This window comes from Rissa tridactyla, chromosome 27, assembly GCF_028500815.1.
Source record: "Rissa tridactyla isolate bRisTri1 chromosome 27, bRisTri1.patW.cur.20221130, whole genome shotgun sequence".
Taxonomy (NCBI): domain Eukaryota; kingdom Metazoa; phylum Chordata; class Aves; order Charadriiformes; family Laridae; genus Rissa; species Rissa tridactyla.
In genome coordinates this window covers 868,667-876,973 of record NC_071492.1, presented here as the reverse complement: position 1 = coordinate 876,973, position 8,307 = coordinate 868,667, and the positions used below count along the sequence as shown (strand labels likewise).

At 59.8% G+C, this 8,307-nt stretch overlaps 1 long non-coding RNA gene across 2 annotated transcripts; it reads left to right on the top strand.

Moving 5' to 3' along the window:
* Positions 1–3,952: 3,952 nt before the first annotated feature.
* Positions 3,953–4,593, top strand: LOC128901722 (uncharacterized). 2 transcript variants are annotated; one of them, XR_008463506.1, is made up of 4 exons: positions 3,953–4,006; positions 4,081–4,245; positions 4,336–4,440; positions 4,532–4,593. It is a non-coding gene; the product is annotated as an uncharacterized LOC128901722 (long non-coding RNA). The 2 variants fall into 2 exon arrangements; XR_008463505.1 differs by lacking the exon at positions 4,081–4,245 and having other exon boundaries at positions 3,961–4,074; positions 4,330–4,440.
* Positions 4,594–8,307: the final 3,714 nt, after the last annotated feature.

Genomic DNA, 8,307 nt, shown 5'->3' with positions numbered 1-8,307 from the left:
TCCTCCTCCATCTTCCTCCTCCTCCTCCCTCCATCTTCATCCCTCCTCCATCCCTCCTCCTCCTTCTTCCATCTTCCTCCTCCTCCTCCCTCCATCTTCATCCCTCCTCCATCCCTCCTCCTCCTCCATCCCTCCTCCTCCTCCATCCCTCCTCCTCCTCCATCCCTCCCCCTCCTCCGTCCCTCCTCCTCCCTCCATCTTCATCCTCCTCATCCTCCTCCTCCTCCCTCCATCTTCCTCCCTCCTCCATCCCTCCTCCTCCTTCTCCTCCCTCCATCTTCATCCCTCCATCTTCATCCCTCCATCTTCCTCCTCCTTCCTCTTCCATCCCTCCATCTTCCTCCCTCCTCCTCCTCCTCCTCCTCCTCTTCCTCCCCCCCCACCCTCGGGCGGGGGTCCCGGCCGTGCCCCCCGGCACCCTCAGCTCGGCGTAGACGACCTCCTCGGCATGTCACCGCCGCGTGTGTCCCGTCGTCCCCGTCCCCCCCCCCCCACGGCCACGTGTGTCACCCGCCGTGTCCCCGACCCCGGGGGGGGTGGGGGGTGGGGGGTGAATCACCAAAACCACCGCAAAAAAAAAAAAAACCCAAAAACATCCTTAACGGGTTAATTAACGACCCGCCAGGCCTTAATTACAGCAGGTTGGGGGAGCCTGAGTCATCGGTTTACGGGAGCTCGACCCACCGGTTTAGGGCGCTTAATTAGCCCTTCACGGAGCTTAATTAGCGGGTTTAGGGAGCTTAATTAGCAGGTTTAGAGAACTTCATTAAGAGGGCTAACAGAGCTTAATTAGCAGGGGGAATGGCGCCTAATTAGCCGGGCAAATAGAGCTTCTTTCCCAGGGTTATCAAGCTTAATTAATGCAATGTTGGGCCCCTTGGCCTTCATTAGTGACCCCCCCCCCCCCCGGCCCTCGTTAACGATCCCAGGGCTTCGTTAGCAACCCCAGAGTCTCGTTAGCGACCCATGAAGCTCGTTAACGATCCCAGGGGTTCGTTAGAAACCCTGGAGACTCATTAGCGATCTGCGGCCCTCATTAGTGACCCACAGGCCTCGTTAAATGATGCGGGGACCCTCATTAGCAATGCCAGGCCCTGATTAACGATCCCAGGCGCTAACGAGCCATCCCTGGGTCCTTGGGGACACTCTTGTGGGGTGTCTGGGGTGGCCCCAGTGTCTTGAGGTGTCCCCAAGGCCACCTGGGCCGTGTCCCTGCCGAGGTGGCCCCAGGTCCTCGAGAAGGTCCCAGGTCCTTGGGGTGTCCCCAAGGCTACCTGGGACACGTCCCTGTTGGGGTGGTCCCAGGTCCCCAAGGTCACCTGGACCATGTCCCTGCGAAGGTGGCACCAGGTTCTCAAGAAGGTCCCAAACCCTTGGGGCGTCCCCAAGGCCACCTGGGACACATCCCCGTTGGGGTGGTCTCAGGTCCCCAAGGTCACCTGGACCATGTCCCTCTTGGGGTGGCCCCAGGTCCTCAAGAAGGTCCCACTTTCTTGGGGTGTCCCCAAGGCCACCTCCCTGCTTGGATGGTCCCAGGTCCCCAAGGCCACCTGCACCATGTCCCTGCCAAGGTGGCCCCAGGTCCTCAAGAAGGTCCCACTTTCTTGGGGTGTCCCCAAGGCCACCTGAGCCATGTCCCTGTTGGGGTGTCCCCAAGGCCACCTGGGCCACGTCCCTACTGGGGTGGCCCCAGGTCCTCAAGAAGGTCCCACTTTCTTGGGGTGTCCCCAAGGCCACCTGGGCCACGTCCCTGCTGGGGTGGCCCCAGGCCCTCAAGAAGGTCCCACTTTCTTGGGGTGTCCCCCAAGGCCACCTGAGCCATGTCCCTGTTGGGGTGTCCCCAAGGCCACCCGGGCCACGTCCCTGCCGACGTGGCCCCAGGCCCTCAAGAAGGTCCCAAACCCTTGGGGTGTCCCCAAGGCCACCTGGGCCATGTCCCCTGCTGAGGTGGCCCTACGTCCTTGTGGTGTCCCCCAAGGCCACTTGGACCATGTCCCTGTTAGGGTGGCCCCAGGTCCTCAAGAAGGTCCCACTTTCTTGGGGTGTCCCCAAGGCCACCTGGGCCATGTCCCTGCTGGGGTGTCCCCAAGGCCACCCTGGGCCACCTCCCTGCTGGGGTGGCCCCAAGGCCCTCAAGAAGGTCCCCAAACCCTTGGGGTGTCCCCAAGGCCACCTGGGCCATGGCCACTTCATCCCCAAGGCCACCTGGACCATGTCCCTGTTGGGGTGGCCCCAGGTCCTCAAGAAGGTCCCGCTTTCTTGGGGTGTCCCCAAGGCCACCTGGGCCACCATCCTCCTGGGGTGGTCCCAAGGCCCTCAAGAAGGTCCCAAACCCTTGAGGTGTCCCCAAGGCCACCACACCATTGTCACCGCTGGGGTAGTCTTGGTGTCCCCCCATGTCACCTCCCTGGTGCCACCCCCAACCACGGGACACCCCCAGCCCCTCTCCCCGCCGTGGGGGACACCTCCTCCTCCAGGTAGTATTTGACGTCCCCAAGATGTCCAGGTCCCCCCTTGTCCCCGCGGTGGGGGACGATGACAAACGCGCTGTCTTGGTGACAACTTGCCCGGCAAGAGACGCAGCCACCTGTTTTGTCACCCGTTTATTGTCACCCCCGGGGCCCGTCCCTCGGTGTCACCCACCTGCGGAAGAAGCCGAGTGACACCGAGGGGACCCCAAAACCCTTCGTTTTCGTGTCGTCCCCCCCCAAAAAAAATGATCCGCGTGTAGGGACGGAGCCCCGTGGGGCCGGCGGGACGGGGCTGTCCCCACGGCGGGGTTGTCCCCACGGCGGGACTGTCCCCTCTCCTCTGCCTCCGGTTCTTACGCGGGTGGCCACGGTGGGGACCGTCCGCGCCTTTGTGGGAGGGACGCGTCCCCAACCCCCCCCCCCGTGTCCCCAAACCCCCTCCATGTCCCCAAACCCCCCTCGTGTCCCCAAATCCCCCCCCCCGTGTCTCCTTGTCCCCAAACCCCCATGTTACCACACCCCCATGTCCCCAAATCCTTTCCCTTGTCCCCAAACCCCCCCGTGTCCCCAAACACCCCTCCCTGTCCCCAAACCCCTTCCCTTGTCCCCACCCCCCCCGTGTCCCAAACAGCCCCCCTTGTCCCCAACCCCCATGTCCCCAAATCCCTTCCCTTGTCCCCAACCACCCCCCTGTGTCCCCAAACCCCCGTGTCCCCAAAACCCCTTCCCTTGTCCCCAACCCCCGTGTCCCCAAACCCGCTCCATGTCCCCCACCCCCCCGCCGTGTCCCCAACCCCCCCGTGCCCCCAAACCCGTGTCCCAAACCCCTTCCCTTGTGCCCAAACCCCCCCGTGTCCCCAAACAGCCCCCCTTGTCCCCAACCCTCCCGTGTCCCCAAAGAGCCCCCCTTGTCCCCAACCCCCATGTCCCCAACGCCCCCCGTGTCCCCAAACCCCTTCCCTTGCCCCCATCCCCCCGTGTCCCCAACGAACCCCCCTTGTCCCCAAACCCCCGTGTCCCCAAACAGCCCCCCTTGTCCCCAAACCCCCGTGTCCGCAAACCCCCTCCCTGTCCCCAAACACCCTCCCATGTCCCCCAAACCCCCCCCCGTGCGTCCCCAACACCCCTCCCCCCGTGTCCCCAAACACCACCCCCGGTGTCCCCAAACCCCCCCCCCCCCGCGTCCCCAAACACCACCCCCGGTGTCCCCAACCCCCCCCATGTCCCCAACCCCCCTCCCCGTGTCCCCAACCCCCCCCCCCCAGTACCTGTCCCAGTCCGGCTCCGGTCCAGCAGGTTCAGGCGGGACCTGGAATGGGGAGGGAAGGAGGTGAAGGGGCGGGGGGGGGGCGAAGCTATAGGGTGAGGTCTATAGGGGGCGAGCCCTATAGGGGGAAGTCTGTAAGGGGTCGCTGGGGGGGGTCCGTATAGGGCCTGGTCTACATGTGTGGGTCTGACCCCTATAGGGTTAGGTCTATATGGGGTCTGGTCCCTATAGGGGGTGGTCCCTATGGGTCTGATCCCTATAGGGGGAGGTCTATAGGGGGTCAGGGGGGTGGCTCCTATAGGGCCTGGTCTATATGTGTGGGTCTGATCCCTACAGGTGGAGGTCTATAGGGGGTCAGGGGGCTGGCTCCTATAGGGCCTGGTCTATATGTGTGGGTCTGACCCCTATAGAGTGAGGTCTATATGGGTTTGGTCCCTATAGGGAGTCAGTGGGGTGGCTCCTATAGGGCCTGGTCTATATGTGTGGGTCTGACCCCTATAGGGTGAGGTCTATATGGGTCTGATCCCTATAGGGGGTCAGTGGGGTGGCCCTACAGGGCCTGGTCTGTATGTGTGGGTCTGACCCCCATAGGGTGAGGTCTCTATGGGTCCGATCCCTATAGGGGGAGGTCTATAGGGGGTCAGGGGGGTGGCTCCTATAGGGCCTGGTCTATATGTGTGGGTCTGACCCCTATAGAGTGAGGTCTATATGGGTTTGGTCCCTATAGGGGGTCAGTGGGGTGGCTCCTATAGGGCCTGGTCTGTATGTGTGGGCCTGACCCCCATAGGGTGAGGTCTCTATGGGTCTGATCCCTATAGGGGGAGGTCTATAGGGGGTCAGTGGGGTGGTCCTTATAGGGCCTGGTCTGTATGTGTGGGTCTGACCCCTATAGTGTCCTATACATAAGGCGGGCCGTCCCTATAGGGTCAGGTCTATAGGGGATAAAGATGTGGGGCCCTATGGGGTCAGGCCGCTATGGGGCAGAGGGTCTGGTCCCTATAGAACCAGGCGCATATGGCATCCAATCGGCTTGGGCCCTATAGGCTCCCGTCTATAGGGGGTCTGGAGGGGCAGGTCCCTATAGGGCCTGGCCCCTATAGGGTGTGTAGGGGCTGGCGTATACCGGGGGGCACCAGGGGGTGGCCCCGGCCGTAGGTCACCCCATTGCTCTGCCCTCGGCCCCACGGCGGCACACGGGGCAGTGCCGCCTGGCGGGGGGAGAGGGGTCCTATAGACAACCCTATAGACACCCCATAGAGCACCCCCCCCCCCTCCCCCCAGCCCCCTATACCCTCCCCATATCCCCACCCCCCCCCGCCCACTATATCCCCCACATATCCCTATACACCTTCCCATACCCCCTGCCCCCTATATCCCCCCAGACCCCTATGTACCCCATATCACCTATATGCTCCCATGTGCCCCACATGCCCCTGTAGCCCTCCGGACACCCCATACTCCCCATATATCCCCCCTATAGCCCTCCGGACACCCCATACTCCCCATATATACCCCCTATACCCCCAGACACCCCCTATACCCCCCATATAACCCTATAGACACCCCCTATATCCCTCCAGACACCCCTGTATCTCCCCACATGCCCCCTATACCCCTCCAGATACCCCCCATACGCCCCATACATCCCTCCAAACACCCCCTATATCGCCCCATATACCCCCTCCAGACACCCCCTATACCCCCCCACGTCCCATAGAGCCCTATAGACACCGCCGATACCCCCCATATGTCCCTCCAAACATCCCCTATACGCCCCATATACCCCTCGGAACACCCCTATACCCCCCCACACGCCCCTATATCCCCGCCATGCCCCATATACCCCTCCAAACACCCTTATGCCCCCCATATGCCCCCTATACCCCTCCAAACACCCCCTATATGCCCCATATACCCCCCCCAGACACCCCTATGCCCCCCATATGACCCCTATGCCCCTCCAGACCCCACCCAGATAGGCCCCACATACCCATCCACGCATCCCCACACGCCCCTGTACCCCCATACCCCCTCCACACGCCCCTATACCCCCTCCAGGCCCCCTATATACCCTCCAGGCCCCCTACAGGCCCCCTATAAATCCCCTCCAGCTGCCTCCCTTAACCCCCATCGGCTCCCCCTCACCCGCCCGTCATGGCGGCCGCCGCGCGGCCTTCTGGGAACGCCCCCGCCGAGGGGCAGCCGCTTCCCGATTGGCTGTCGGCCGCGAGCGCCCGCGGCGATTGGCGGAGAGAGGCGGGGGGGCGGGAGGGAGCGGTGCCGGGAAGGGGGAGTGGTCAGGGGCGGGAGGGAGGCGTGGTCTGGGCGGGGAGGGGGCGTGGCTTGTACTGAGGACGCGGCATTGTGGGAGGGGGCGTGGTCTGGGGAGGGGGCGTGGCTTGCGCAGGGGGCGGGGCCGAGGGAGGGGGTTTAACCCCTAAGAATGGGGCAAAACGCCCTAAAACCGGGCAATTTCTCCCCCCAAAAAGGGGGGAAAAGGAGGGAATAACGGCTCATAATGGGGGGGACGAGCGCTGAGAACGGGGGGAAACCGGGGACTAGCCCCAAATAAAGGGGGGAAACGAGGGAGAAAGGCCTAAAAATGGGGAAATAACGGCTAATAATGGGAAATTAATGGCTAATAATGGGGAAATAATGGTTAATAAAGGGAAATAGTGACTAATAATGGGGAAATAATGGCTAATGATGGGAAATAATGGCTAATGATGGGAAATGATGGTTAATAATGGAGAAATAACGGCTAATAATAGGAAAAAACGGCTAATAAGGAGAAGTAGTGACTAATAATGGGGCAAATAATGGCTAATAATGGCAAATAACGGCTAATAATGGGCAATAACGGCTATTAATGAGAAACAACTGCTAATAATGGGGAAATAGTGGCTAATAATGGGGAAATAGCAGATAATAATGGGAAATAACGGCTACTAATGGGTCAATAACTGCTAATAATGGGGCAAATAACGGCTAATAACGGCAAATAACGGCTAATAATGGGCAATAACGGCTATTAATGAGAGACAACTGCTAATAATGGGGAAATAACGGCTAATAATGGCAAATAACGGCTAATAATGAGGAAATAACCGCTGATAATGGGGAAACAGTGACTAATAATGGGGAAATAATGGCTAGTAATGGGGAAATAACAAATAATAATGGGAAATTAGGGTTAATCATGGGGAAATACTGGCTAATAATGGGGCGATAACTGTAAATAACAGGAAATGCTGGCTAATAATGGAGCAATAACTGCTAATAATGAAAAAGCCATGGCTAATAAGGGGGAAATGATGACTAATACTGGGAAATAGTGGCTAATAATGGGGAAATAACTGCTAATAATGGGGAAATAATGACAAATAACGGCTAATAGCGAGGCAAATAATGGCTAATAACAGGGAAATGATGACTAATACTGGGAAATAGTGGCTAATAATGAGGAAATAGTGACTAATAATGGGGAAATAACTGCTAATAATGGGGAAATAAGGGCAAATAACGGCTAATAATGGCAAATAACGGCTAATAACGGGGCAAATAATGGCTAATAAGGGCAAATAATGGCTAATAATGGGAAAAAAAACCACCGCAAACAGTTGGCAAATAAACTCTCATTATGGCAGAATGACTCTTAATGCCGGAATTCAGCCCACCCCCCCGCCCCCCCCCCGGCAGCCCGACGCCTGGCTCCCCCCTTCCAGCTGTTCCCAACCCCCCCCAACAGCTGCTGTCACCCCCCCCCCCCCAGGCCCCCAACCCCCAGCTGTTGGGGGGCAGCTGTTGGCAGCCCCACGAGGGGACCCAGGCGTCCGGGAAAAGCGGAGGGGGGGGGGGGGCCCACATTTCCCTCCCCCCCCCAATATTTTTAGACCCTGAGACATGCGGTCACTGCCCAACCACGCGGGGGAGGGGCCCGGACGCCTGGGTCCCCCGCAGAGGAGGGGGGGCGTCTGTCCGTCCCCACCTTGGGGTGCCTCCCCCCCCTCAGGGTGCTTCCAGGGGGGCCCCAAAAGGGAGTTTCAGGGAGGGGGGGGGCAAAAAAAGGGGTTTCGAGGGGCCCCTAAAAGGAGTTTCGGGGGGGTCCTTAAAAAAAAAGGCAGTTTCAAGGGGCCCCGAGAGGGGCAATATTCAGCATTGCTAAAAAAACGGTTTCGAGGGGGCCCCAAAAAGGGAGTTTTGAGGGGGGGCCCCCCAAAAAATGGCGGTGTCAAGGCCTTGTTGTTCCCCCCCCCCCGCCCCTGCCCTGCCCCCCAAAGATGGTTTCAAGGGGCCCCCAAAAGGGCAACTCTCAGCATCCCTAAAAACCGGTTTCGAGGGGAACCCAAAAAGGAGTTTCGAGGGGCCGCCCAAAAAAGGCGGTTTCAAGGGGCCCCAAAAAGGGCAATTTTCAGGATCCCTGAAAAGTGGTTTCCAGGGACCCCAAAAAGGGGGTTTCAAGGTGCTCCCCGAAAAAGTCAGTTTCAAGGGGCCCCCATAAAGACCAACTTCAGCATCCCTAAAATGCTGTTTCGAAGGGGCCCCAAAAAGGGACTTTCCAGGGACCCC